Source organism: Dermacentor albipictus, chromosome 1 (genome assembly GCF_038994185.2).
Source record: "Dermacentor albipictus isolate Rhodes 1998 colony chromosome 1, USDA_Dalb.pri_finalv2, whole genome shotgun sequence".
Taxonomy (NCBI): domain Eukaryota; kingdom Metazoa; phylum Arthropoda; class Arachnida; order Ixodida; family Ixodidae; genus Dermacentor; species Dermacentor albipictus.
Window position 1 is genome coordinate 468,303,074 of NC_091821.1, and position 25,515 is coordinate 468,328,588.

A 25,515-nucleotide genomic window follows, 5' to 3' on the forward strand; every position below is an offset into this window, starting at 1 on the left:
TGATAACAAACTAAGCTGATCATTTGTTCTGTTTACCACTTATGCATTGCATTTCTGCATTCTATACTACATATACAAAAAAAGCCACAGCTTGGAATGTGAATGCTATGACAGTTCAATGCAGGAAAATGCCGTATGCTAATGACTACCTATAATATTTGTTATACATACATACATTAGCCAGACATACAAAATGCTTCATTAAGCATACTTGTCCTATAACTTTATGAATGTATTGAGAAAAAGAAATGAAAATAAAAGCTGATCATAGGTAACTTATTAAACATAACTACCAGTAACGAAAACGTTGTGACCATAAAACGTGGGCCGGACAGTACACCGCTTTTCCGCTAAGCGCGCCCTTCGGCGCTTTGCAGGATTCTCCTGCTCGAGCACCGCCTCTACAGACATTTATCTCCTAGATCGGCTTGGTTTTACAACGTCGGCTCGCCCAGCGAAGGACCGCCGTCGCGCGCGGAAGCTCACTATACGTATCTGTGCAGTCTCCGATCCGCGCGCGCGCGAGTAAATTTTGTGGCCTCGAGCAATCGCGTTTTGGTGCCTTCGCGGCAACGCAACCCCGTCCCCGGAACCGATCATTTCGTCACATATAATTAGTTGTCCTTTCTATCTATACAACATACATCAAAACAGTATTCCAGAATTAGCGTATACATCTACCGGGGTAGTGAGTAAAAGACTGGGAAATCTTCAGGGCTTTCACTAAAGACGCGTTAAAACCACGCCTGCTAATGTTGCTACTTGTGTAACGTATCCGCTTGTTTACAGTCTGCAGAAGCACTCAACCTAAGGCGAGTCAGTTGAAGTGCCACTTATGCGGAATGCTGCCTCTTACAAAGAATACGGGCAGAAATATAATAAACGACCAAGTGTCTCGCATAAAAGTCATTTTCGCCGTCAGAGAAATGCTGTGCACGCCCTTTGGCACGCCCGAATCAGCACATTGAGTTTTAATTAGCTTTCAACCGCCTCCTGTATACTTGCCGAAAACAAGACTAAAAGTCAGAATAAAATTAATATTGCTACACTCGTTGACACGACACACAACCTGTAACTGTTTCAAATAACGATTTTGTTGCGCAATGGCGCGCTTACTTTTGCTTCGCATAGGTTACGCGACAGTCAAGGAAACGTATGCGGACGCACGTTCCTGTGGTCCACAGGAACTTTGAAGAAACGGTTCGCACCCTTGTAGCCGGAATTGTTGCACCATTTTGCACAGCAGTGCACATGGTAATTGGCCGCCATTCGCAGGCATCCAGCTCGCTTCCAACGGTTCTGCCAAAACATTCAGGTCGTCTGCTGCCGTCGTCTGCTCCCGACGCTTGTTCGCCGCTGACGACTCCATCACGCGCACAAACACTTACACTTTTCAGATAATCTACATTGTACCTGCTAATAACTTACGTTGACAGCTACTTATTTCAATGTCTTAGGCTTATTTGTCTTACAATAGAATTACATTAAAAGCTTAGTTCTGGTTTCGTTTACCGCCGCCTTCGGTGCGCTGCTGTCGTTTCGGTGGTGGCGCCACCTCAAGGCTTGGACGCGAAACACGCAACATGCCACAGGCTTGCATGCGTCATTCGTCACACAAACCGCCGAAGCGAGCGAAACCGGCCGCGCATCTGAGTGTTGGCCTGTTCGGTCACCCGTTTGCCTATTTTTCTATTTTTGGATTTACCCTGGTTTCGTGGGCTCCCGGCAAATTATTGCGCCCCTTCTGAACTTCGGCATGACACCACTGCACTATTGGACTGCGGCAAGGTGACATATTTTGTTCGACAGTTTGCGACGCTTTTCAAGCAAATACATGCTTACGGCACGGCGCCTAGACTAGACTTGTGACGCAGTTAACGAAAAACAGCGCGGCCGTCGTGGTGCCGTTAATTTGAATGAATGACTCGTAGTTGGAGATGTTCTTGTGAAGCTTGCTATGAGCCCCGATATTATTGTAACTTGTTTCAGTAATTTTCGGGCACGCTAGTCGCACAGGGTGCGGTGACGCAGTTTCGCGTGTACTGTATCTTAGTGCGACAAGTTTTGGCGCTTTCCCTGGCCCCTAACATTATTGTAACTAATTTCGTTGCTTTTCGGGGCACTTTTCAAGCGCAGTGGACGCGCCTTGTGCTGTGACGCGGTTAGCGGAAAAGAGCAAGGCCGTGGTGCGGAGTTAAGATTCGCGCTTGAATGCATTGACAAGTTCGTGCCGCTTTCTCTGACGCCCAACATTGTTGAAAATTATTTTCGGTACATTTTTTTTTGTTTCTTAGGAGGCACGGTCGCCGGTCCTGTCGTGACTCGGCGAAAATAGCTCGGCCATGGTGACAGTTCGTTTGGCGCGTACTGAATCTCACTGCGACAGGTTTGTGACATTTATGGCCCCTCAAAATTTACGCCTTTTTTGGTATTCACGCTTGTCGAAAACGCGACGAGCAATTGTCAAGGGTGATAACACGGCTTTGTGTTGCTTGCAGCGACAGAAGATGCAAAAGATAACGCCAAGGAGCACAAACGGCACGAACGTGTAACTCACTCGCCGTGGTTGCTCAGTATCTATGGTGTTGGGCTGCTGAGCGCGCGATCGCGCGATCGAACCCCGGCCACGGCTGCCGCATTTCGACGGGGGCGAAATGCGAAAACACCCGTGTAATTAGGTTTAGCTGCACATTAAAGAACCCCAGGTGGAGGAAATGTCCGGAGCCCTCCACTACGGCGTTCCGCATAATCAGAAAGTGGTTTTGGCGCGTAAAACCTCATTACACGCACGCACGCACGCACGCACGCGCGCGCGCACACACACACACACACACATATATATATATATATATATATATATATATATATATATATATACACACACACACACACACTCGAAAATTCTGTCGTCTGAACGACTGAAGACCGGCTTTGCACCCACGCATTCGTCTTGAGTACGAGTAGTAGGAATTCTGCGAGCGTCCAGCATGGTGTGGGTGAGAGCCTGTGTTGTGGCAACCTCTGTGCATTCGTAGCGTACTATCGCGTGGGTTGTAGCAAAGTTCTGGAAACGCGCAGTAGCTCATGTATCCGTGCTCTCAAAGTGCAGGAAGTGAGGCCCGGGAAGAGGGGAATGCTTGTAAATTGGATGTTTTCGTGGTACGTAGGGTATTGGTTGGGCTGTGTCGAGTATTTTCTACGCCGTGTACGTAAAAGCGAACTGCTTTTGTTTGTATTGCCGGTCATCCACCATTTTTGCCCGTTTCGTCTCTACACGCAGTATTCATATATGGTTATACCAAAATGACACTTGCTTATAATTTAATTTTTTCAGCTGACGTTCAGTGTAGCTTCGTACAGGAACTACTGCTGCATACCTGCCGCCACAACGTTGAATGAATGCACAAAAAGCCCGGAAAGACCATTTATATATAACAAAATTGCTCATTTCACAAGGGGTCATGAGTCATTATGAAATTTCACGTGGCACATAGTCGATGGCGACGTAAAGATTGTTGGCAATCAATTTTAATAAAACGATTTCGCAGAACACCGCGTGCAATTGAGCTGTAGAAGAAAAAAAAAGCTCAACACAGCAGGCGTCATGCGTACCAAACCAGCTTTGAAAACGCGCACGCCCACAACCGAAACGAAGTGTGGTACAGCTATTAACCCCCACGGCTTGGTGCGCTGCAGTCAATTCGGCTGCTGGGCGCTATGGGGGTGTCCGCCCTTGTGGAATTTCTTTCTCTATGCTTCAAGGCGTACATTTGCGTACAAATGCGTACATTTCTTTTGATAAATGAAAATGTCGCCGTTGTTATAACCTGTGATGATATGAAAAATAATCTTCATTACAGTACAAACGCAGCCGTGAAAAGTGAACAACGTTGCAGAAAGTTTATGTTCAACCAATATTTCACATAATATATTCCATATGCCCCCATAGGGCCTGTAAGGTATCTTAAAAAAGTAAACGCGTTCTTTCAAAAACTGATTGCCCAGAACAAATGTGCACACCATCCGAGGGCGATGCACATACTATGAACACGCGTTATGAGCAAAATATTTTCATGGCACCAAACGACAGGGAAAATGTAGTGATACGCGTTCTTTTCGGCCGCCATTCCATAGGCCGCTCATTAGCATAATTCGCGCTGCTCGTTGCACCACAAATTATGGTGGAAAATCTCTGCAGTGGTGGCCCAGCGCAACGTCACGGAACGTCAAATTGACGTTCACGAAGCGACCCTTCCTATGACACGCCCCATGGCATATTCCTGCAGCCAATCAGCAAGGTGGCATGGCGCCTATCTTTCATCGCCACCATATATTCGCGAAATGGGAGATGCGTTGCACTGGTTTCTGTACGCTACCGTTTACTTTGTTTTTTACCGTTTACATTGTTTTTGAAGCGTTGACGTCGCAATATAGCTGTCAAGGATCAAATAAATGTATTAGTCGATAACATTTGCAGCTCCACGTCACGTTTCGTCATCTTGATGAAAAAGCAAAATTGCATTTTGCAAAACTTCCGTTTCCCGGCACAAATTTTCAGACACGTGAGCTGTCTACAGCCAATCAGAGTCAACATGGCGAATAATGGCTGTCGTGCAGCCGCCATACGTGTCGAGAATAGAGCCTCAAATTTGAAAACGTGAGTGTATCAGCGCACTGTAGTTCTGGTATGCACTGATAAATAAATGCGCTGGTAATCAATTTTTTTATTATTCATTGCTCGTTACGTACTAAGAACAAAGTTGCCTGCTGAACCCTGGCGCAACGTCCATTGCGCATGCTGCCTTTTACCAGTTCGATTGAAATGTTCGGGAGGATTATTTCGCGCGCGGTCCCCCCAAAACAATGTATTTATACAGTTCTCAGCGATTGAAACGCGATATTCGAACAGTATGGCGTCCGGCGATTTTTTTAGTCACCGGTGATCGCTGAGTGATACTTGAGGTGGCTAATGCCGTCACATCGCATTACAATGGCACTGCCTTTAATGTGATGCAAAAAATACATGTGCTCAGCACAGTACTTTTCCTCTATAGCTGGGTAACGTCGAAACCAAAGCCCTTCCCCAGCGTGGAATAGCAGATCAGAGGCACTTTACAAAGGCCGACCTCTCCACCTTTCTAGCAATAAAGATTGTCTTTTTTACCTTACTGTGCTTTCATCATCATCATCATCATCATCAGCCTGGTTACGTCCACTGCAGGGCAAAGGCCTCTCCCATACTTCTCCAACAACCCCGGTCATGTAGTAATTGTGGCCATGCCGTCCCTGCAAACTTCTTAATCTCATCCGCCCACCTAACTTTCTGCCGCCCCCTGCTACGCTTCCCTTCCCTTAGGATCCAGTCCGTAACCCTTAATGACCATCGGTTATCTTCCCTCCTCTTTGCATGTCCTGCCCATGCCCACTTCTTTTTCTTGATTTCAACTAAGATGTCATTACCTCGCGTTTGTTCCCTGACCCAATCTGCTCTTTTCTTATCCCTTAACGTTACACCTATCATTCTTTCCATAGCTCGTTCCGTCGTCCTCAATTTGAGTAGAACCCTTTTCGTAAGCCTCCAGGTTTCTGCCCTGTAGGTGAGTACTGGTAAGACACAACTATTATATACTTTTCTCTTGAGGGATAATGGCAACCTGCTGTTCATGATCTGAGAAAGCCTGCCAAACGCATCCCAGCCCATTCTTATTCTTCTGATTATTTCCGTCTCATGATCCGGATCCGCCGTCGCTATCTACCCTAAGTAGATGTATTCCCTTACGACTTCCAGTGCCTTACTGCCTATTGTAAATTGCTGTTCTCTTCCGATACTGTTAAACATTACTTTAGTTTTCTGCAGATTAATTTTTAGACCCACTCCTCTGCTTTGCCTCTCCAGGTCAGTGAGCATGCATTGCAATTGGTCCCCTGAGTTACTAAACAAGGCAATATCATCAGCGAATCGCAAGTTACTAAGGTATTCTCCATTACCTTTTATCCCCGATTATTCCCAATCCAGGTCTCTGAATACCTCCTGTAAACACGCTGTGAATAGCATTGGAGAGATCGTATCTCCCTGCCTGACGCCTTTCTTTATTGTGATTTTGTTCCTTGCTTTATGAAGGACTACGGTGGCTGTGGAGCCGCTATAGATATTTTTCAGTGTTTTTACATACGGCTCGTCTACACCCTGATTCCGTAATGCCTCCATGACTGCTGAGGTTTCGACAGAATCAAACGCTTTCTCGTAATCAATGAAAGCTATATATAAGGGTTGGTTGTATTCCGCACATTTCTCTATCACCTGATTGATAGTGTGAATATGATCTATTGTTGAGTAGCTTTTACGGAATCCTGCCTGGTCCTTTGCTTCACAGAAGTCTAAGGTGTTCCTGATTCTATTGCGATTACCTTAGTAAATAGGTTGCAGGCAACGGACAGTAAGCTGACCGGTCTATAATTTATCAAGTCTATCGGTCTATAATTTTTCCATCATCTGTACGGGAGGAAAATCTCGCCATTCGCGAGTAAAAACGCCGCCGAATGGCGGCCCTCGAGCTGCAAACGGCATGCAGCGAGTTGCCGTGCCGCTAGTGCACGGGCCTTTAGTTTAACGTACAAGCGCAAGCTGCAGTGACCATAGGATGGTAAGAACCGGAACCGGAACCGGAACAGTAAGCTGATCGGTCTAATTTTTCAAGTCTTCGGCGTCCCCTTTCCTATGGATTAGGATTACGTTAGCGTTCTTCCAAGATTCCGGTACGCTCGAGGTCATGAGGCATTGCGTATACAGGGTAGCCAGTTTCTCTAGAACAATCTGTCCACCATCCTTCAACAAGTCTGCTGTTACCTGATCCTCCCCTGCTGCCTTCCCCCTTTGCACATCTCCCAAGGCTTTCTTTACTTCTTCCGGCGTTACCTTTGGGATTTCGAATTCCTCTAGACTATTTTCTCTTCCATTATCGTCATTGCTGCCACTGGTACTGTATAAATCTCTATAGAACTCCTCAGCCACTTTAACTATCTCATCCATATTAGTAATGATATTGCCGGCTCTGTCTCTTAACGCATACATCTGATTCTTGCCAATTCCAAGTTTCTTCTTCACTGTTTTTAGGCTTCCTCCGTTCCTGAGAGCATGTTCAATTCTATCCATATTATACTGCCTTATGTCAGTTGTCTTACGCTTGTTGATTAACTTCGAAAGTTCTGCCAGTTCTATTCTAGCTGTAGGGTTATAAGCTTTCATACATTCGCGTTTCTTGATCAGATCTTTCGTCTCCTGCGATAGTTTGCTGGTATCCTGCCTAACCGAGTTACCCCCGACTTCCATTGCGCACTCCTTAATGATGCCCACAAGATTGTCGTTCATTGCTTCAACACTAAGGTCCTCTTCCTGAGTTAAAGCCAAATACCTGTTCTGTAGCCTAATCTGGAATTCCTCTATTTTCCCTCTTACCGCTAACTCATTGTTCGGCTTCTTATGTACCAGTTTCTTTCGTTCCCTCCTCAGGTCTAGGCTAATTCGAGTTCTTACCATCCTGTGGTCACTGCAGCTCACCTTGCCGAGCACGTGCACATCTTGTATGATGCCAGGGTTAGCGCAGAGTATGAGGTCTATTACATTTCTAGTCTCGCCATTCGGACTCCTCCACGTCCACTTTCGGCTATCCCGCTTGCGGGAGAAGGTATTCATTATCCTCATATTATTCTGTTCCGCAAGCTCTACTAACTCTCCCCTGCTATTCCTAGTGCCTATGCCATATTCACCCACTGCCTTGTCTCCAGCCTGCTTCTTGCCTACCTTGGCATCAAAGTCGCCCATTAGTATAGTGTATTTAGTTTTCACTCTACCCATCGCCGATTCCACGTCTTCGTAGAAGCTTTCGACTTCCTGGTCATCATGACTGGATGTAGGGGCTTAGAACTGTACAATCTTCATTTTGTGCCTCTTATTAAGTTTCACAACAAGACCTGCCACCCTCTGGTTAATGCTATAGAATTCCTGTATGTTAGCAGCTATATTCTTATTAATCAGGAATCCGACTCCTAGTTCTCTTCTCTCCGCTAAGGCCCGGTAGCACAGGACGTGCCCGCTTTTTAGCACTGTATATGCTTCTTTTGGCCTCCTAACTTCACTGAGCCCTATCATGTCCCATTTACTGCCCTCTAATTCCTTCAATAGCACTGCTAGACTCGCTTCACTAGATAAGGTTCTAGCGTTAAACGTTGCCAGGTTCATATTCCAATGGCGGCCTGTCCGGAGCCAGTGATTCTTAGCACCCTCTGCTGTGTCGCAGGTCTAACCACCGCCGTGGTCAGTTGCTTCGCAGCTGCTGGGGACTGAGGGCCAGGGTTTGATTGTCGTGTTCATATAGGAGGTTGTGGCCAGGGTGGCCAATCCTGCTCTGGTGAGGGAGTGCGTTACCGGTTCTGGTCACCGGGATCAGGCCACACTGCAGGCCTGTTTGTGCAATTTTATCAACACGCTGATTTTTTTTTTAATCCGGTGGAAAATTGCTGGCACCGGGATTCGAACCACGCACCTCTTGCACGCGAGGCGGGTGTTCTACCTCTATGCCACCGCTGCAACCTTCTGCAGAGATACCAGCATCTAAGGCAAATGCTCGCAGCATGCGAAGATGTTGATTTGATTCCTCTAAATTCTCAAGGCGCTCATCTCGTGCATTGTTAGATGACATTTTTGGTTGAAGAGAATGAGCTCAGCTGCTTACACCTTGCATCAGAAGTCATCACAAAACTTAAATCTTTGAAAATAATACTCTTTTATGGTGGATTCAAGCATACATTTCTTCAAGACAACAAAATGTAAACATATGGGGAACATATCGACATTCAAAACCAGTGCTATTCGAAATTCTGCAAGGATGAGAGCTCGGACCCTTACTTTTCTTAATTCTTAATAATGGTACTGTGCAGGAGGTGCCAATTAAAATAAAATTATTTGCCGAGGACTGCATTCTACAACAACAAATCCGTAGTCCTGACAGCAAGACACTTTCAATATCCTCATTATCTACAGTGCAATCATTGTGCAGCCCCCGGGAAACGAAAATAAATGTGAAAAAGACTGTTGTAATGACCGTGACTTGAAAATCATACCCTTTGAACTATCACTATTCAGTTGATGGGCATATTTTGGATTTGGTGACCAGCTACAAATACCTCGGTGTATTTTTCGATTAAGGAGTTTTACATGCCAAAACCACTTTCTGATTATGAGATGTGAGTAGTGGAGGAGTTCAGAAATTTTGACCACCTGGGGTTCTTTAACATGCACTTAAATCTATGTACACGGGCGTTTTCACATTTCGCTTCCATCAAAATGCGGCCTCCATAAGCAGTTTTTCTTATCAGTATTCTTAGATATCGAGAAAGCCTATGATACAACGTGGCGGTTTGGTATTTTGAGAGACCTCTCACAGTTAGGTGTGCACGGAAATATGTTCAACGTTATCGAAAGTTATCTGTCGAATCGGACATTCCGTGTTCGAGTGGGCACTGTTCTGTCACAGAAATTTGTACAGGAAACTGGAGTGCCGCAGGGCGGGGTGCTCAGCTGCACGCTCTTTATAGTAAAAATGAATTCCCTTCGTCTACACATACCACATAACATCTTCTATTCAACGTATGTTGACGATGTGCAGATAGGTTTTCAATCAAGTTCTCTTGCTATCTGTGAGCGACAGATCCAGCTTTGTCTTAACAGGGTCTCCAAATGGGCTGATGTGAACGGGTTCAGATTGAACCCACAAAAAAGCACCTGTGTCATTTTCTCTAGAAAAAGAGGCCTGCACCCTGATCCTGAAATTGTGTTGCATGATGAGCGTCTGCCTGTAAACAAGGAACATAAATTTTTAGGCATAATTTTAGACGCGAAACTAACCTTTGTAAAGCACATAAAATATCTTAAAGACAAGTGCATGAAAACAATGAATATCTTGAAGGTGCTCTCACGCACAACCTGGGGCAGTGATAGAAAATGCCTCTTGAACTTGTACAAAAGCCTCATACGCACACGACTAGACTATGGAGCCATAGTTTACCAGTCGGCTACTCCAACTGCTCTAAAGATGCTTAACCCTGTTCACCACTTAGGAATTCGCCTGTCCACAGGCGCCTTTAGAACAAGCCCAGTGGAAAGCCTGTACGTTGAGTCGGATGAGTGGTCACTGCATCTGCAGAGAACACATTCGTCTTTCATGTATTTTCTTAGAGTGAACGCAAACAGTCAGCATCCCGCGTATTACACCGTAAACGATTTGTCCAGTTGCCAACTTTTCCGCAACCGGCCCAGAGTGGCACAGCCCTTCTCCATGCGTGTTAGAGACATGGCTGAAGAAACAAGGGTTCCACTGCTTGAATACCACCTTATGTCCCCTGCTATACGGCCCCCGCCGTGGCAGTGGCAACCAATAGACTGTGATACATCTTTCGTAGCTGTCACAAAGCACGCGCCTGTCGCGCATATACGAATGTACTTCCTCGAATTACAGCACAAATACTCCTCTCTTGAATTCTTTACAGACGCATCGAAGTGTAATTTTGGCGTATCTTACGCAGCGGTCGGTCCATCTTTTTCAGATGCCGGTGTTCTGCACCCTAACACAAGTATTTTCACAGCAGAGGCCTACGCGATATTGGCTGCCGTTAAACACATTAATGAATCTCATATCCCCAAGGCAGTTATATACACAGACTCTTTGAGTGTTGTAAATGCTTTGAAAACTGTCAGGAAATATAAAAACCCTGTAATTCTATCTCTTTACTCAGCCTTATGCAGAACCTATCAGTCCAAACAGCATATCGTCGTATGCTGGGTGCCAGGGCACCGAGAGATAGAGGGAAACGTGTTGGCTGACCAGCTAGCCACATCCGTCAACGCGAACGCCTCCAACACTTCCACGACTGTCCCTGTAAATGACCTCAAGCCCTCAATAAGAAAAAAGCTAAGGGCTTTCTGGCAGTGCTTGTGGGACGAACAAACAGGAAATAAACTACATGTTATCAAGCCGTATCTTGGCAACTGGCCGCCGGTATCAAAGAACCGCCACACAGAAGTAACACTTTGCAGACTCAGGATAGGACACACATACAGCACACACGCATACCTCTTGTCCGGTGGCGATCCACCCATGTGTGATAAATGTGGTGAGCCACTCACTGTGCTTCACATCCTGCTGCAATGCACTGAATTAGACGCTAATAGGAAAAAGCATTTTCCATTACCACACCGTCAACAAATTCCCCTTCATCCTCTTATGATCATAGGTATGGAACCGCTCTTTAAATATCAACACTTGTTCGCATTTTTAAAAGATGTACACAGTTTTCATGTCATATCACCAGGAAATCCGTAGCACGGCCTCTTAACTGAGGTTTCTGCTGCGATAACTGCACTAAAAGAAAGCACCTGCCTCCCAGCCTTTGGGCTCAAAGGCCTGCCCGAGGCTTAGGTGGTATTTCCACATTTTTGCATTTTAGCTCCACGATCACTGATCACGCGTACTAGATCCATAGACATCTATATGTATCACTATCATAATTTTATATTATATATCATTTTACGCTTTTATGATACGGATTGATTTTAGGCCACTTTACAGCCATGTCACATCCCACCATCGCAACTCACAAATCGGCACTTAACACAACATTATCAGTCATGGCGCTCTTTGGCCATACTTGGCCCTTGCGCCACTAAACAATACACATTCATTCAAAATGCGGCCGCCATGGCCGGAATTCGGTACCGCGACCTCGTGCTCAGCAGCCCAACTTGGGCGTACTTATTATTAGCTCACGACTTTTTTTTAATATACTGCAGGCCCTTCACGGCCCGTGCAGGAGTGGTACAGAAATGCAATGAAAAAAAAATCATGATGACAAGTCAATACACTGAATGCGGTTAATAAGAGAGTCGATGTTCTTGCAACACACAATATCGTTAGTTAACTTGCTCCACTGGAAAATGGCCCGCGGAAAAAGGGAATGCTTGTGAACATTAGCATGACTTGAGGGAAGATAGTTTTGGAATCATTTAGTCTGGTTGAGCGTTTTGGAGGATCTTGCAGGCAATGAGAACGTGCTATCTGGAAATGAGCATGGCATAATTGATAGATGAATTTTAGTTGCGAAATTGCTCTTCTCTGCGAGAGGGATTTTAGGTTTGCCCTTGCTAGCAGACCTGAGATACTGGACTGCCTTTTGTAGTCCGAATATACAAACCTAATAGCTAATTTTTGTATGCGTTCTATTTTATTTATAAGGCATTTTTGATAAGGGCCCCAGATTAGATCAGCGTATTCTAGGCATGGTCTTAAGACTTAAGATGATACGAGCATGTACCATAGATAGGAAAGAAAGCCATGCGAAAACTCAATTACTTGAGGCAATGCTTGTGGAATTTCACCCGCGAAATTTAGCTCTTGGCACACAGACTTTCGTTGGCATGACTCTTGATTATGGAATGGTCGTCTGGGACACACACATAGTAATGTTAAGATAAAGAGCACAGAAAAAACAAACAGAAAGATGGTAAGATTTGTATTCAGCTCCTTTTTACGGTGTGCATCACTGACTGCAATGCTGGAAATAGCAGAATCAGATTCCCTACAGAAAAGGTGCAGACGTGAACACGTTACCGAAAAAAAGCCCCGATTGCAATTACAATGACTTTAATAAAAATCTAACTGATTATAGTCATCAATTTTGCTCCACAAATGTAATCGAGCAATTATTAAACAGTAACACATCCCTTTCCTCCATATTTTTCTTAATGTGACACAAATACAGTTGGCCCTTGCGCCATTAAACACCACATATCATCATCATCACAAATACAGTACATAGAAAAAGCTGGCCCGGCTCTTCCAGTGTGTCCCGAGCAGTCCTTTACACAATATCTTCGCTAAGAATTGCTGTTTAAAATTTTTATTTCGTAATCTTCCCTCATTTTCTTGTGAAAACAACTTCAGCCACACTGAAAGCTCGCTCGATATACGCACAGCAGAGAAGGCTTGTGTTCTAATGTACAAACACCTTGCTTGCAAGATTGTGGTTATGCAGTGCCACGATACTCAAGCTGGGTCCTCTATGAAGCACAGCGCTTCGTTGTTGCTGGCACTAGAGAAGGCACTCCCGATAGGTCCAGTGAAAAACTGAAATATTGTCCATAGGTGATTTCCTGGCATCAACAACCCAATTGGCAATTGCTATGGAGCGATCCAAATGTTGTTTCAATTCGTCAGCCATCATCAGATGGACCTCCTCCCAGCACCTTCCACTTGTGTTAGCCGTGTAGACCAAATACGACCGATACTAATGGAAGCGAGCAAATATTCACGTTCCTTGAAAAGGTGACCAAATCTGTGATGCAATCTAATATAAATCCACATAATATTCCGCCTTAAAATATTGCTCTTACAATCGCAAAAGTAAATGCATATGAGTCACATACATATCAAACAGACAGTAACATGTATGTTCAACGACAAAGAACTTCCATCTATATCAGAGAATTCATAAATGGCATTAAACGAAGAAGACTGGAGCACCAGCTCTTACTGACTATGAAGGTTGCTTATTATCAGGACACAAGTGGACAACACAAACACCGGAAGAAAGCTCGCACTTTGCCAGGAGAGCGGTAACTGACGAATCTCGCCAACCAAGTGTGAATTGACGGCATGTGGGAAGGTATCCATGCGACGGCCTTGTCCTTAAGTGCGAAAACCTTCTTTTCGAGGAACCGCCTTCCGGAGGTTCATCCTGGCCACAGTCGGCGACACATTCCGCTCTTATCATTGCTGCGCTGAACATCGCAGTCGGCCAAAGTCGCCGTGACGTACAGGAAGACCGCAAAAATCCTCATCGTTGTCTCCTCAGTCATCCAAATTAAAACAACTTCGTCGCTGGTGCAAGGGCGCCGACAGCCGCTTCAGCGCAACCGTTCTGGCGGAGGCCACCTGCGGAGGCGTCTTTCGCAAGAAGTACCGGAACTAGGATAAACGACGAACACCTATGCGAATAAATGCGCCTGTGAAAGCGTAGAGGAACACATGTCCATTATGCACGGAACAACATATATATGCAATGTTTTAAACGACGTGAAACGCAGGGACACCGCACGACTACTCGCTGCGTCTCATGGCTTCTCGTCTCAATCTGTACAAAACACTGTTCTGTTTCAACGTTACAGCCACTTACCGGAAACAAAAAAGCGCACAGCGTCAACAGCACTCTCAGGGTGCCCTGACATGGTGTAGTACACGGGGCAAAAGTTCCAATAGCACCAACGAGACACGCAACTAACCGCAGGCCTGGGCAATGCTGTGCTGTAGCGTCCATCAACAGTGAGCTGCCTGTGCGTCAATTTAGGAGATATGTAACATCTGGGAAAATAAGGGTATTATAGCAGCAAAAATTATGCTAATGGTACACGGTAGGTCGATCCGTTAAATTTCAGCATCCGGTGATGCATAGCCAGAAGATCTGATGGCAAATTTTTGGAGACATTTCCTAACTTCTGGCACCGTCGGTAGCAATTCCTAGAGATATCAATAAAGGGCTAATAATAAATTTCTTAAACACAACTGTGAGGCATTTTTTTTCCTCGAGGAACTCCTATGTGTTTCCTTTGTAGCAATTTGCTACGTTTGAGTGGATGTCTCCTTTTCCCTGTATGGATAGGTACTATGAGCGTCCCCTTTGGAACGGGACAGTTGGTTGCGCCACCAAGCTCTTGCTGGTATACTGGCCTAATGTCCTACCTAGGTTTCGAAAAAAAAAAACATGAATTCCCATAACCAAATCATCTGACTACCTATTGTGAACTTTGTTTTCGTACGTCTCCGTTTTTTGTTGTTTCCCTACTTCCACCAATCTTCGGATGGCCTGTTACTAATCTCGACTGCGGACATGTTCACTTTCCCCCTGCTCGCTGAATCCAAGAGCTTCAATTATTAATTCTGTCCACCTTGCGGGTTTCCGCAGAACTATTACGCCTTACAGATATGTTAAGTTGCGTCTGAGCTAGGCTCCCTACAAAAGTGCACATGTGTTTGCTGAACAGTTGTACCGCTTCCATGCTGCGCCAAGGTACAGTACAACATGCAGTCGCCGCGGCGTTGGCCGAGCGGCGACTGATCCTGCCAGGCGAATTTTTTCTCCCCTCGTGTGCGCCGCATTTGCTCCCCGCTGCCAAGTATGGCGGACGAAGATCCCATGGCGCGACTGCGCGCCGAACTGGACAAGCTTACGGAGGAGGATTTCCAGAGGCTGCGGGATGCCTATCCGCACAACATGACGTGGTTTCCGCACCTTCGGACATCGAGTGGTACAAGCATGACCGACGCAGTCATTGAGGCACTTCGCGAAATACCGCTGAAAGAAGATGTGATCATCCCGACGTTAATTTCATTGGTGCAAGATCTGCTGACAAAGAAACTTGATGACAAGCCTGAGAACCAAGTGGCCCCCATGGGCGAGGAAGCGTCTCAGCCTGGCTGCTCAAAACACAGCGTACCATGGGCCAACGGTGCGGCTGAGGCAGAGGTCGCAGCGGTTTCCATTACCGATGAAGCGTCGCAGCCCGCCTGTTCGCAACGGAACATACTGGGGTCAGAGGTTCAAGACTTCCCCGATGACATTCTTGCAGATGAAGAAATGTGTCACGTTGAAAGCCACCCAGGGCCATCAAATGAAAATCCCGCTGACGTCTTCGCCATGGAATGTGAGGAAAGCGATTCTTCTCTTGCGGAAGCTCAGCAAATCTACGAATCCACGGCTAAGGAGATAAGTGAGTTGTCAAAATGTGTTTCCGACATAAATAGCAGATATGTAACCAACAGGACCCTACAAAGGAAGTGTCTTGGAATGCGCATTGCAATGGAAAAGTTCATTATGAGGCAAACCGACGAAGAGAGCGAGCGTGCGGGGATGCGCAAATCACTACGCAAAGTCCTCGCCGTCAATTGTCTTCTGTTTGAGTGGATTCAGAATATTGGAGAAATCGCTCCAGACGAAAGAACACGGAAGGACTCGGAAAAAAAGAGCACTACGCCAGCGAGACGTAGCTCCGGGAGCACAAGCAAGGACAAGCTTCAGAATGTCGAAAGAAATCGCTCGGTGAAGAAAACCCGGAAGAACTCTCAAAAAAGGAAGATCGCTGTTAATCTTCGCTCCGCTGACGAAAGCCCAGAGTATCGCATGATTCAGAACCTGTGGTCTACACTAGACGAAAACTTGCAGTCGGACATCGAAAGAATGAAAGAGCATCTCGAAAACACCTATGAAGAACGACTCAAGTATTATTGCGGCTCCCTGCCAAAGTTCTTCTTCCATGAAGCTATCCTCTGCAAGGAAGCTGAACTTCGATTTGGCTCCGAAATCAGCGTCATGGAGGAGAAGATAGCTGATGCAGTGAGAGCGTTCTCGGAGAATGTCCTATTCCCAAGGGTCAGCTCAACGATCCCGCAGCGACAGCTCACAGTTCTGGAGTTCTGTCGGTTCTTGGAAGAGGGTGATTTCCCTCAACTAATCACTGAGCGGAAGCAAGAGAAACCAAGAGAAGAACCAATGCAAGAAGGCGGGGCGACCGGCGGAGACTGCTCGCCAAATATCATCGCGTGGCCCTCCGAGTTTGAGATTCATATCAGCAGCCCGACAGGGGCTATCTCACTCACCGACGTCCGCATAGAGCGAGTGCTGGTATACTGCCTGGCGCTCTACTATATGATGGACCTTGCGTACCCGAGAGCCTACCAACGAGTCTTGTACGTGCTGCAGAGGCTTCTGCTTCCAAACGACAGCCCGCCCGACAAGCCCGTGACAGAAAATATGCAATCCTTTTTAGACTTTCTAGAACGACATCTGAGAGGCAAGAAAGAGCCACAGTGACACTTAGACCTTTGCTCGAATTGAGGTGCTGTGTTGCCGATGGGTAGTTAAAGCATTCGTGCATGCATTTACTTATCATCGTCTTGGATTGGCTGCTGCCCAAGGACACACTAGCCGAATGGTTTTATGAAAGCACGATAAGGCGCTCTGCGTGTGGAACCCCGTTGCAAGTTAGTCCATGTCTCTCTCTCTCCCGTCTACTTGTTTGAGATAGGTGATAAGTGTATTTAGGTCCAGCGCTGAGGTGCTTAGTAAGAAAACAACCGCGCGGGGTTTGGATGCATCCCAATGCACATCTGCAAATTTAACAAAAATAAGCCCTCAAGAACGTGAGCTCTCAGCAGGCCACAATTTCTGTTTTTGCAGACCGCACGCATCGCCATTTTCTTTTTGTGACAAGTGGACATTATCTCTGTGGAGGGGCAAGTAGTGCAATGGAACTTTGTATTTGCTCTCCTCGAGGCAATATGGGCAATGTAATATTCTTGCGAAGATATATTGAATGTTCTGGAAAGGCCTTAGTTGCCTAATACCTGTTTTCGCGATGTTAAATAGGAGACGATGAAAGATGAACGACTTTTCTCTTCGAGCATTTCTTTTGGGGGGAACACCGTTGCGGTGAAAATTCAAAGCCTTTAACCTGAAAAGCACATTTTAATCTGCATTGTTCACTCTCTCTTGCTTTTAAATTGACAGACCTATAGAAAATGGTTGCTGATTATTTTAACTCATCGTCCCCGCGTTGCTTAACGACACAAGCAACTGCAGCAGGATCCCAAATGCTGTACTCTCGCTATTCGTTTGTGATGGCAGCCCTGGCTTCGTACGGACAAACTTTTGTTTATTCTCTGAAAAGCATGCTAGAAAAATACGCTCAGCAGGAGCGCACGTTGGATTTCCATATGGCGAGGACATCGACAGTTCTCCCGCTATCCTTGCTTTCACTGAAGTGCGACAACGTTGACGCCGAGACAGTCATATTTACCTGCACGCGGGGCCAGACTCGCTTCTGTCACCTACAGCGACACCTGAGAGCCTTCAACAAGGTACTGTGGAACCTGCGCCTCCAGCTCAGAGAAGATCCACGGAGCCAGCTCGGGGACGTCAGCGTCGTCACGGTGTCGGGCGTTTGCGAGGAGTTCCCGCATTGCACAAAATGCCACAGCGACCAGAAAGCAGACGTCGCCCTCCTGTGCTGTCTGTTCAGAGTGCACCGATGCATCGTCTCTGCAGAGTTGAACTACTCCGTGGCGAACGCCGTTACGCTCGCCGAAGCCTTGGAATCTTCGCCGAGTTTGGATAGCCTCACCGTTTTCGGTGTCACGAGCGATCAGCCAAAGGGATTCGAGGTAACGCCCGCCAAAGCCTGCTCTCTGAAAGGCAGAGGAGTGCTCCGCTTCCCTCAAGGCTACGTGCACTTCTTGAATAGCATGAAGGTCCCCATCCGCTTGCTGGCACAATGGGGTACCCGCCTCACGTCGCTTAACGTAGCGGAGCTGCAAATGAGCCCGTTCACGTCGAGGAAGCTCATCCAAGCTCTCATTACGAACCACACTATCACGGACCTCGCCGTCGCAGAGTGCGTCTTCGCTTCCGGTCCGTTGTACGAGTCGTCGCAGTCGTTCGTGGATTATCTCCTGAAAGAAAACGCAACGCTCACGAAGCTAACTCTGAGAGGGCTGGACACCAGTAACGAAGTCGTCTGGTTGCAGTCGCTGGCCGAAGCCATCGCTGCAATGACGACACTGCAAGAACTAGACGCCCAGTGGCTTGGCAAGAGCCGTTACTGCAAGCGGTTCGCCACGGTCGTCTCGCGCAACCGCTTAGTCCGCTGTTTGACGCTGCGGCTTGACGCGGTGGACAACATAATGGACGACCAGCAGCGGGATGAAGTCGCAGAGGCCGCCGACGATCGATCCTGGATCTCGTCGGTGAAGGAAAACGACTCGCTGCAGAAGTTGGACCTCGACGTCTCGTGGTCCACCACCGAAAACTGCTGTCTGTTACTTGAAGCCTTCGCGAACAAGCAGTGCCTTGAAAGCGTGACGCTGCGAAATCTTCCTGATGTTGACAGGCTTGAAGAAGTGTGCAGTGCGATAAGGAAGAGCGGACTGGTCCACAATGTCAGCATCGCGGACTATCACGTTGAGTACATGGATACGCCAACGCTTTCTGACTTTCCTGAGGTGACAGGTGTCACTGTATATCTACCGCACTCCGAAGACGCAGCCTCTTTGCAGCGTTTCTTCCATCGCCTTGTGGCTTCCAACAACATCTCATCACTTCGCGTGTATGTAGATTTCTTAGACGAAATTGTTTACGCATCACTGAGCACTTACATAAAAGGCGCGTCCGTGCTCAAGGAAATCTCGCTGGACATCGATGTTGACATCGACGATGACTGGGACGACGAGCCTCTCGCTCAGTCTATCACCGACATGTGCACGGCACTCAGTTCGAATCTAAGCCTCACCAAGATATCCTTGGAGTGGTCGGTAAATTTACGTGACGAGGACTGTCAAGCGCTCGCTGGCGCCGTCTTCGGCAACCGACGCCTTCACGAGCTCACCCTCAAACTCGCAGCAGACGATAACAGAGCAGCCATCCTGCGCCATCTCTTGCCACGATTTCACAAAAACTACAGCCTGCTTCACCTCGAAATTCCATTCTGCCTAAAACCTTACGACAGCACGTTCGCAGTCCAGGACATCGTTCGACGCAACTGCAGCCTCGTTGAGCGAGCGACCAGGTTCGTGTTGGGAGACAAGGATCCCTACTGCGCATGCGCCGTGGAACTCGTTTCGGAGCACCCGAAGCTCGTGGACAACGTTCGACGCAGGGCGGCACTGAGCGACGAGGCCGCAGCCGTGGCCTTGATCCGAAGAGGCCTGCGGAATCTACGCCTCGCCGACGTGCACGAGTTAATGCGGTTGACTGGCGTCGTCCAGGAACGAGTCGTGTGCAACGCACAAGAGGACGGCGTCACGCAGTTCGACAAACTGAACCACGAGTGCTGGCTGCACGTTCGCCGATACCTGATTGTGGCAGATGTGTTGAAACCCTGACGCGCGCGTTAACCTCGTCCAACTAACTGACACGTACGGTACTGGTACAACGTTATTCCACTATCTTCTTGTACGAACGTCCTCCCAGACTGGTACAGTACAACATGCAGTCCGGTTCGAAAACATACGCTTATGAGCACATAGAAGATATGTTTCGAAACATGCATGCGATAAAACGGAGCACTCGGGTGTGATCAAGAGGCGATTTCCCATGGCAGTCCCTGGGTTGTCCGGTTTGAAACATGCGCTATAAATCTAGTGAAGTGTGAAGACCAAACAGATGTTCGAAAATAGCCGAAAACGGAGGTCCGCTGGCTGTCCTGCGGACGTTGTGTCGGACGTGGACGTTCGGCTTGAGATCGGACGTCCAGCGGACACTCGTGGCCCATTGGGAAGTGCGTTGCGTGCCGGCGCGGATCTATCGCTACCTGCAAGTTATTCTTACCTACACAACACATGTGCTTCTTTTTCTTGTATGTCACCATTAAAGGGCTGCAGCCTAAGCAGTTTCAGTCCTTACAGCTGCATAATTTTCTCGAATATATGTAAATCCGGTTGGATGCGTGTATTGCAGCTCGAGCTATTTCTCGGTTGGAGAGGGTCAAGGCCGGAGCAGCGTGGAGTTTTTGAACCCTGCTAATGCATCATTAGAGTGGCTCTGAAAAGAGCCGTTTTCGAAAGGAAAGACATTGAGACAAAGGAGGATTTTCGACAGCAGGGGCTCTCAAGCAGCTGCGCACGAAGTCTGAGGCCCAACCACTGGCATGCCTCGGCACGCGCCGAGAAGCGAACCCGTCGCTTCGCGTCGGTTGGAGGAAAGTGGCACGCAACCATTTCACAGAAGCTCTGACGCGCGCTGACGCTCGCTCCTCGGCTGCGGCGCACTGTTCATGGACTGACTATTTTGTCTTCAACCGTTCAAGCCTGACCTAAAACAGCCTCCTGTAAACTAAGATTAATACAATAAGTTAGTGAACTGTATGCTCTTTTAGATATTGTAACGATGTTGAGGACCACAGATTAATAAAACAACGATATTAAGGGCGAATCTGTGGCCGCAACTAAACATCACTGCGGTCGTGAAGAAATCCCTGGCAGTCGCGTTCTAAAACTGGCCTCGAACACTCTTTTCTCCCGCGTGATACCTCGTGCGCGTGGCGCATGCGAGGCCAGGTCCAACCGGCTACCCGTGCCACGATGATCGCTTCCTGTTGCTGAACAGCACGACGGTACGGCGTGCACAATGTCCAATACGAAGGGCGCGCAACTTGTATGTGACCAAGTTGTCGCGGTAATATGAAAAGCAAGTCTGATTAATGAATGCACGCCTGCCGCAACAATTTATTTTTAGTTTTGAAGTAACAATAGCCCACAAAACATGGACATCAGTGCTCGCGCGTCGTATGTCTACAAGATAGCTTTGCAAACACCTGCACGACCATGCAATATCGTATGAAAAGAGCTGTTGTACGAGTTCACTTTTGGTAGCTCATTGCACAGCCAACTATGTAAGAATCGGGCATGCAAAGTATCACTGAAAAATGTTCGAAATATTGTCACGTAGTAGTGACAGTGAAAAATAATGCAGAGTCGTAACTGGTAGTTACCAATTTAACTCTTTTTTTAGGCGAACATGTGCCCAGCAAAAGCAACACTCACTCTCAACGATAGCGGCGAGCAAAGTCGGGGACCGTCGAAAATCTGATCTGCGTGTCAAGCGCGTCGGATTTCATATATCAGTCCTCGAAAATTTCTGCGTATTCGCTGGTGCCCGCGCACCTTCCACAAACTACTGCAATATTTCTGTCGCGTATGCAATCAGATTATAGAAAGTTCGTCGACAACAGACAACCGACAGAACCATCATGAACATTCGCAAAACTTCCGATACGTGAAGGCGCGTCCTGCGATAACGTTTAACATTTGTTAGCCGGTGAAATGCGGTCACTGGATACAAATAAAAAGTATCCGTGTCGATATTATAATGCTTGTGGGTTGCATGAAAGAAACGCGGGAAACCGTGTTCTGCGAAAATCAGCAAAAATAAAACAACTGTAGCACTCGCAAAAAAACATCTAGAATAGCTAAAATTTACTTAATTCGTAGCTTGTTTCCTATTGATTCTGACAAATCTTGCCTATGGAGCACTTTATTTACTATTCTAGGTTGTTTTGAAGCATCAACACTGCATCGGGATTCCTTCACATTGAGTGTATCGCTAGAAAAATTTTCAGTGTGTAAAGGCCATGCTCTATTGTAACTGGTTTCAATATGTGAAGTCTGTCTTTCGACATTAATGAAACGACATACCGTGAGATAATACAAGCTTGAGAATCGGAGGGTTTTAGTAGATGTCTTTCGTTGCCCTTTGCCAAGTCGTACTATAAAAGCACTTATGCAAATGAGTTGCCCCCATACATTCGAATAATATAAGATAAACAGGTAATTTTTACAATTTATACACTTCAAGTGAGGACAAAAATAAACAGTTTATTGTTCTCAGCCTACTATGATGGTTTGACTGAGAAATACATTTAATTTGTTCTGTGAGGCACGCAATAATTTCTGTGGCATATCATTTTATTGCACAACACAGGATACAGTAGCAAAGCTTTATTAAAACCCAGAAGAAATTAATAGGACAATGCATATGATCAGACACCTACATTTTATTGCACTTTCTTCATTCATGCATCTTTTTTATTGCACAAAAGCTACTGCACTGAAATATTATACTAGTACATACTTAAGCACTATTTTATATTACAGTAATAAATCAAATGTTTATTATAGTGCCCAGGAACAGCTAGAGAGCCTTCGTACTGGAGCACTTAAAAAGCAATATAATAATAATAATAATAATGCTTTATTCCACAAAGTCACAAAAAAGCGGCGTACATAACAGGCTGTGAGACAGAATGTACAGAAAACATTAATGTGGTAGACAAAGCAATGCGAGAAATGAAAACGGTGGGGAAACAAATAGGGAAAAAGAAAACGAAGAAGGGTAAAGGGGAGTTAATCATACGTGATTATCTACACATACACAAAACACAGGAAATGAACTCTGAAGTATGTCAATACAAGCACAATTATCAGATCTTTCTTGGATGCAACAAGGCTAGGCAAAGAATGCTGATTCCTGCCTGGTATACTGTTGTCGTGCGAAAAATGCATATAATCAAGAAACTTTTGGGAATGTATAATGTCATGGACCACCTTATTCAGGAACAAAAAGTCTGAGCAATTAACCTCTGTATATATAAATGCACCTTAATTTGAAGCCCGTGCTTGACTTTATTTCTATGACGCATGGCATGAACGTGCTCAAGACGCTCATTGCGTTTCCTTCTGCTCGTTCACAACAGAAGTCATTTAAATAAAATCAAGCAAGGGCTTCAAGTTAAGATGCATTTATGAATACGCGTGTAAGTCTAGAGTTGCTATTTGAGGTATTGAGAACGCTGAACTATGCTACCCAGAATGGCAAAGGTGGTGCTTGAAGATGGATGTCAAATTATTCTGGGCACGTTGGATGAGGTTGGCATTAGATTTGCACTTTGCACCCCATCTTCAGAGACATACTATTGCAGTGGAAGGCATACACCAAATAAAATTTCAGAAACAGAACAGGTGGGTGGAAATCATGTAACATACGACATACAATTCCAAGAGCGGGAAGGGCACGGCACGTTGTGTGATTATCTGTGTGAGGAGAAGCTTAGCGTTTTGTCGAAGTACACACCAAGATCTTTCATTTCATCGAACCTGGGCAGTGAAGCATGCCGAAGGGTGTACGAAGATTGCACATGGCGTGTTTTCAGCATATAACCTAATGCCATAGTATTGGAAGTATTTAAGAGTACGTTATTGTTTCTGCACCAGTTTGAGGGTGAAAAACTGTCTTTTTCGAGATTGATGCAGTGGTGAACACTTTTGACTATAGTTTTAAGCCGTTGGCACACAAAGTCATGCTGTTCATTAGTGTTCTTACTTAGCACTAACAGAAAGCAAGAAGTGCATTACAGATTCAAATACTGTTCACGCACTGCAGAGGATAGATACAGGCCGGCAGTTGGTAACTGCATGTCTTGCACCCGAGTTCTACGTGGGCAATGTTCATGCTACCTTGCGAGTGCTAGAAAACGTACCAAACTTTAGGGACCATTAAAGATGCTGGTGGGAACAGGGAACAAGTGTGCTTCCATACGCCTTAACCCTTTCAGACACCGCTTTATTCAGTTGATTAAAAACTTGCTTTCGCCATTTCTCTTGCATCTTCAGAATGATAGAAAGTGTGCAGCTGCCGAAAATATTAATAATTTTCAATTGTTTAGTAAGTGTTGTAAAGTTTACGGAATTTGGACTCGATGCGAGAACTCACTAGAAGCACATTAAATGAGAACAAACTATTTCGTGATTTGAAAAGCGCTTATCCAGCCACTTGAAGATTATGCCTGGTGCATGACATTGTGAGAAACAATGAAAGAAGTGAACCCACTACATGCAACATACTGACACAGAGCAAAAACACACAACCGGACCTTCCCACTCATTTTACTAAAACATTCTGCACGTTATTCATAATTGCAGCACAGTTCCAATAATTTGTGTTCCAAAATGTATGCAACACATATTAAATATAATTACTTTCATCAGTGCTTTTGCAGTTGATGCACTCTCTTGCTTTACACAATTGTGTAGACAGCGTCTGAAAGAGTTAAGCACTGCGGAAGGAATACCACCAGTACCACAAGAAAGGGAAGGTTTGAAGCGCTTCACACACTTGAAAACAAGGTGTTCATTGACTGATAGCGTACACAGCACGCCATATTGATGATGGTTACTTGAAGCATCTCTACACCATATACAGAACATAAATGTTCTGTAAATCCATCAGCAATGTTCAAGACATCACCATTTTCACCGAGAAGGCGTACATTATTGGTGCTCTCTTTAGAAGAGTGAGAGAGCACGAAGCTTCAGAAGTAGTTGTCATGCTGACTTCAACACATTAAATGTGGTAGTAGTGATGTTTCTAATAATAATAAGAGTGATAATAACCTTAATGGTCACGTGACACTCTTGACAGCTCCATATCCTTGCGCGAAACTGTGTGGACAACAAATACCTGTCGACAAAGAGCACAAATTTCTAGGTATAACACTTGGCTAAGCTTATCTTCATCACACACAAATTATCTCAAAGCGAGATGTCTAAAAACAATGAACTTACTGAAGATACTGAATATACTATCTCACACAACATGGGGTAGAGGCAGGAAGTGTACAATGAATATTTACAAGAGCATCATTCAATCGCGGCTAGACTATGGTGCCATAGTATACAACTCTGCGGCCCCGTGCGTAGTAAAGAAACTGGATCGCGTCCACCCTCTAGGTATCCGCCTGGTCATAGGCGCCTTCAGAACAAGCACCATTGAATGCTTATAGGTAGAATGAATGAGTGGTCACTCCATCTGCGGAGATCATACATCAGCTTCACATATTTCCTTAATGTCCACTCTAATGTT

The 25,515-nt window shown here is 45.9% G+C and overlaps 1 protein-coding gene and 1 long non-coding RNA gene across 2 annotated transcripts in view; one reads left to right on the forward strand and one right to left on the reverse strand.

The window, feature by feature from the left end:
• The first annotated feature begins 1,629 nt into the window (after positions 1–1,629).
• Positions 1,630–25,515, forward strand: part of LOC135909809 (uncharacterized) — an 87,302-nt gene continuing 63,416 nt past the window's right edge. Inside the window, exons 1-2 of the long non-coding RNA XR_010566806.1 lie at positions 1,630–1,788; positions 2,295–2,386. This is a non-coding gene — a long non-coding RNA (uncharacterized lncRNA). The remainder of the gene's footprint in view (positions 1,789–2,294; positions 2,387–25,515) is intronic.
• Positions 25,090–25,515, reverse strand: part of LOC135909808 (uncharacterized) — a 60,670-nt gene continuing 60,244 nt past the window's right edge. The window contains exon 14 of the mRNA XM_070532454.1: positions 25,090–25,113. The gene's annotated coding sequence lies outside the window, so the exon portion shown is untranslated. The remainder of the gene's footprint in view (positions 25,114–25,515) is intronic.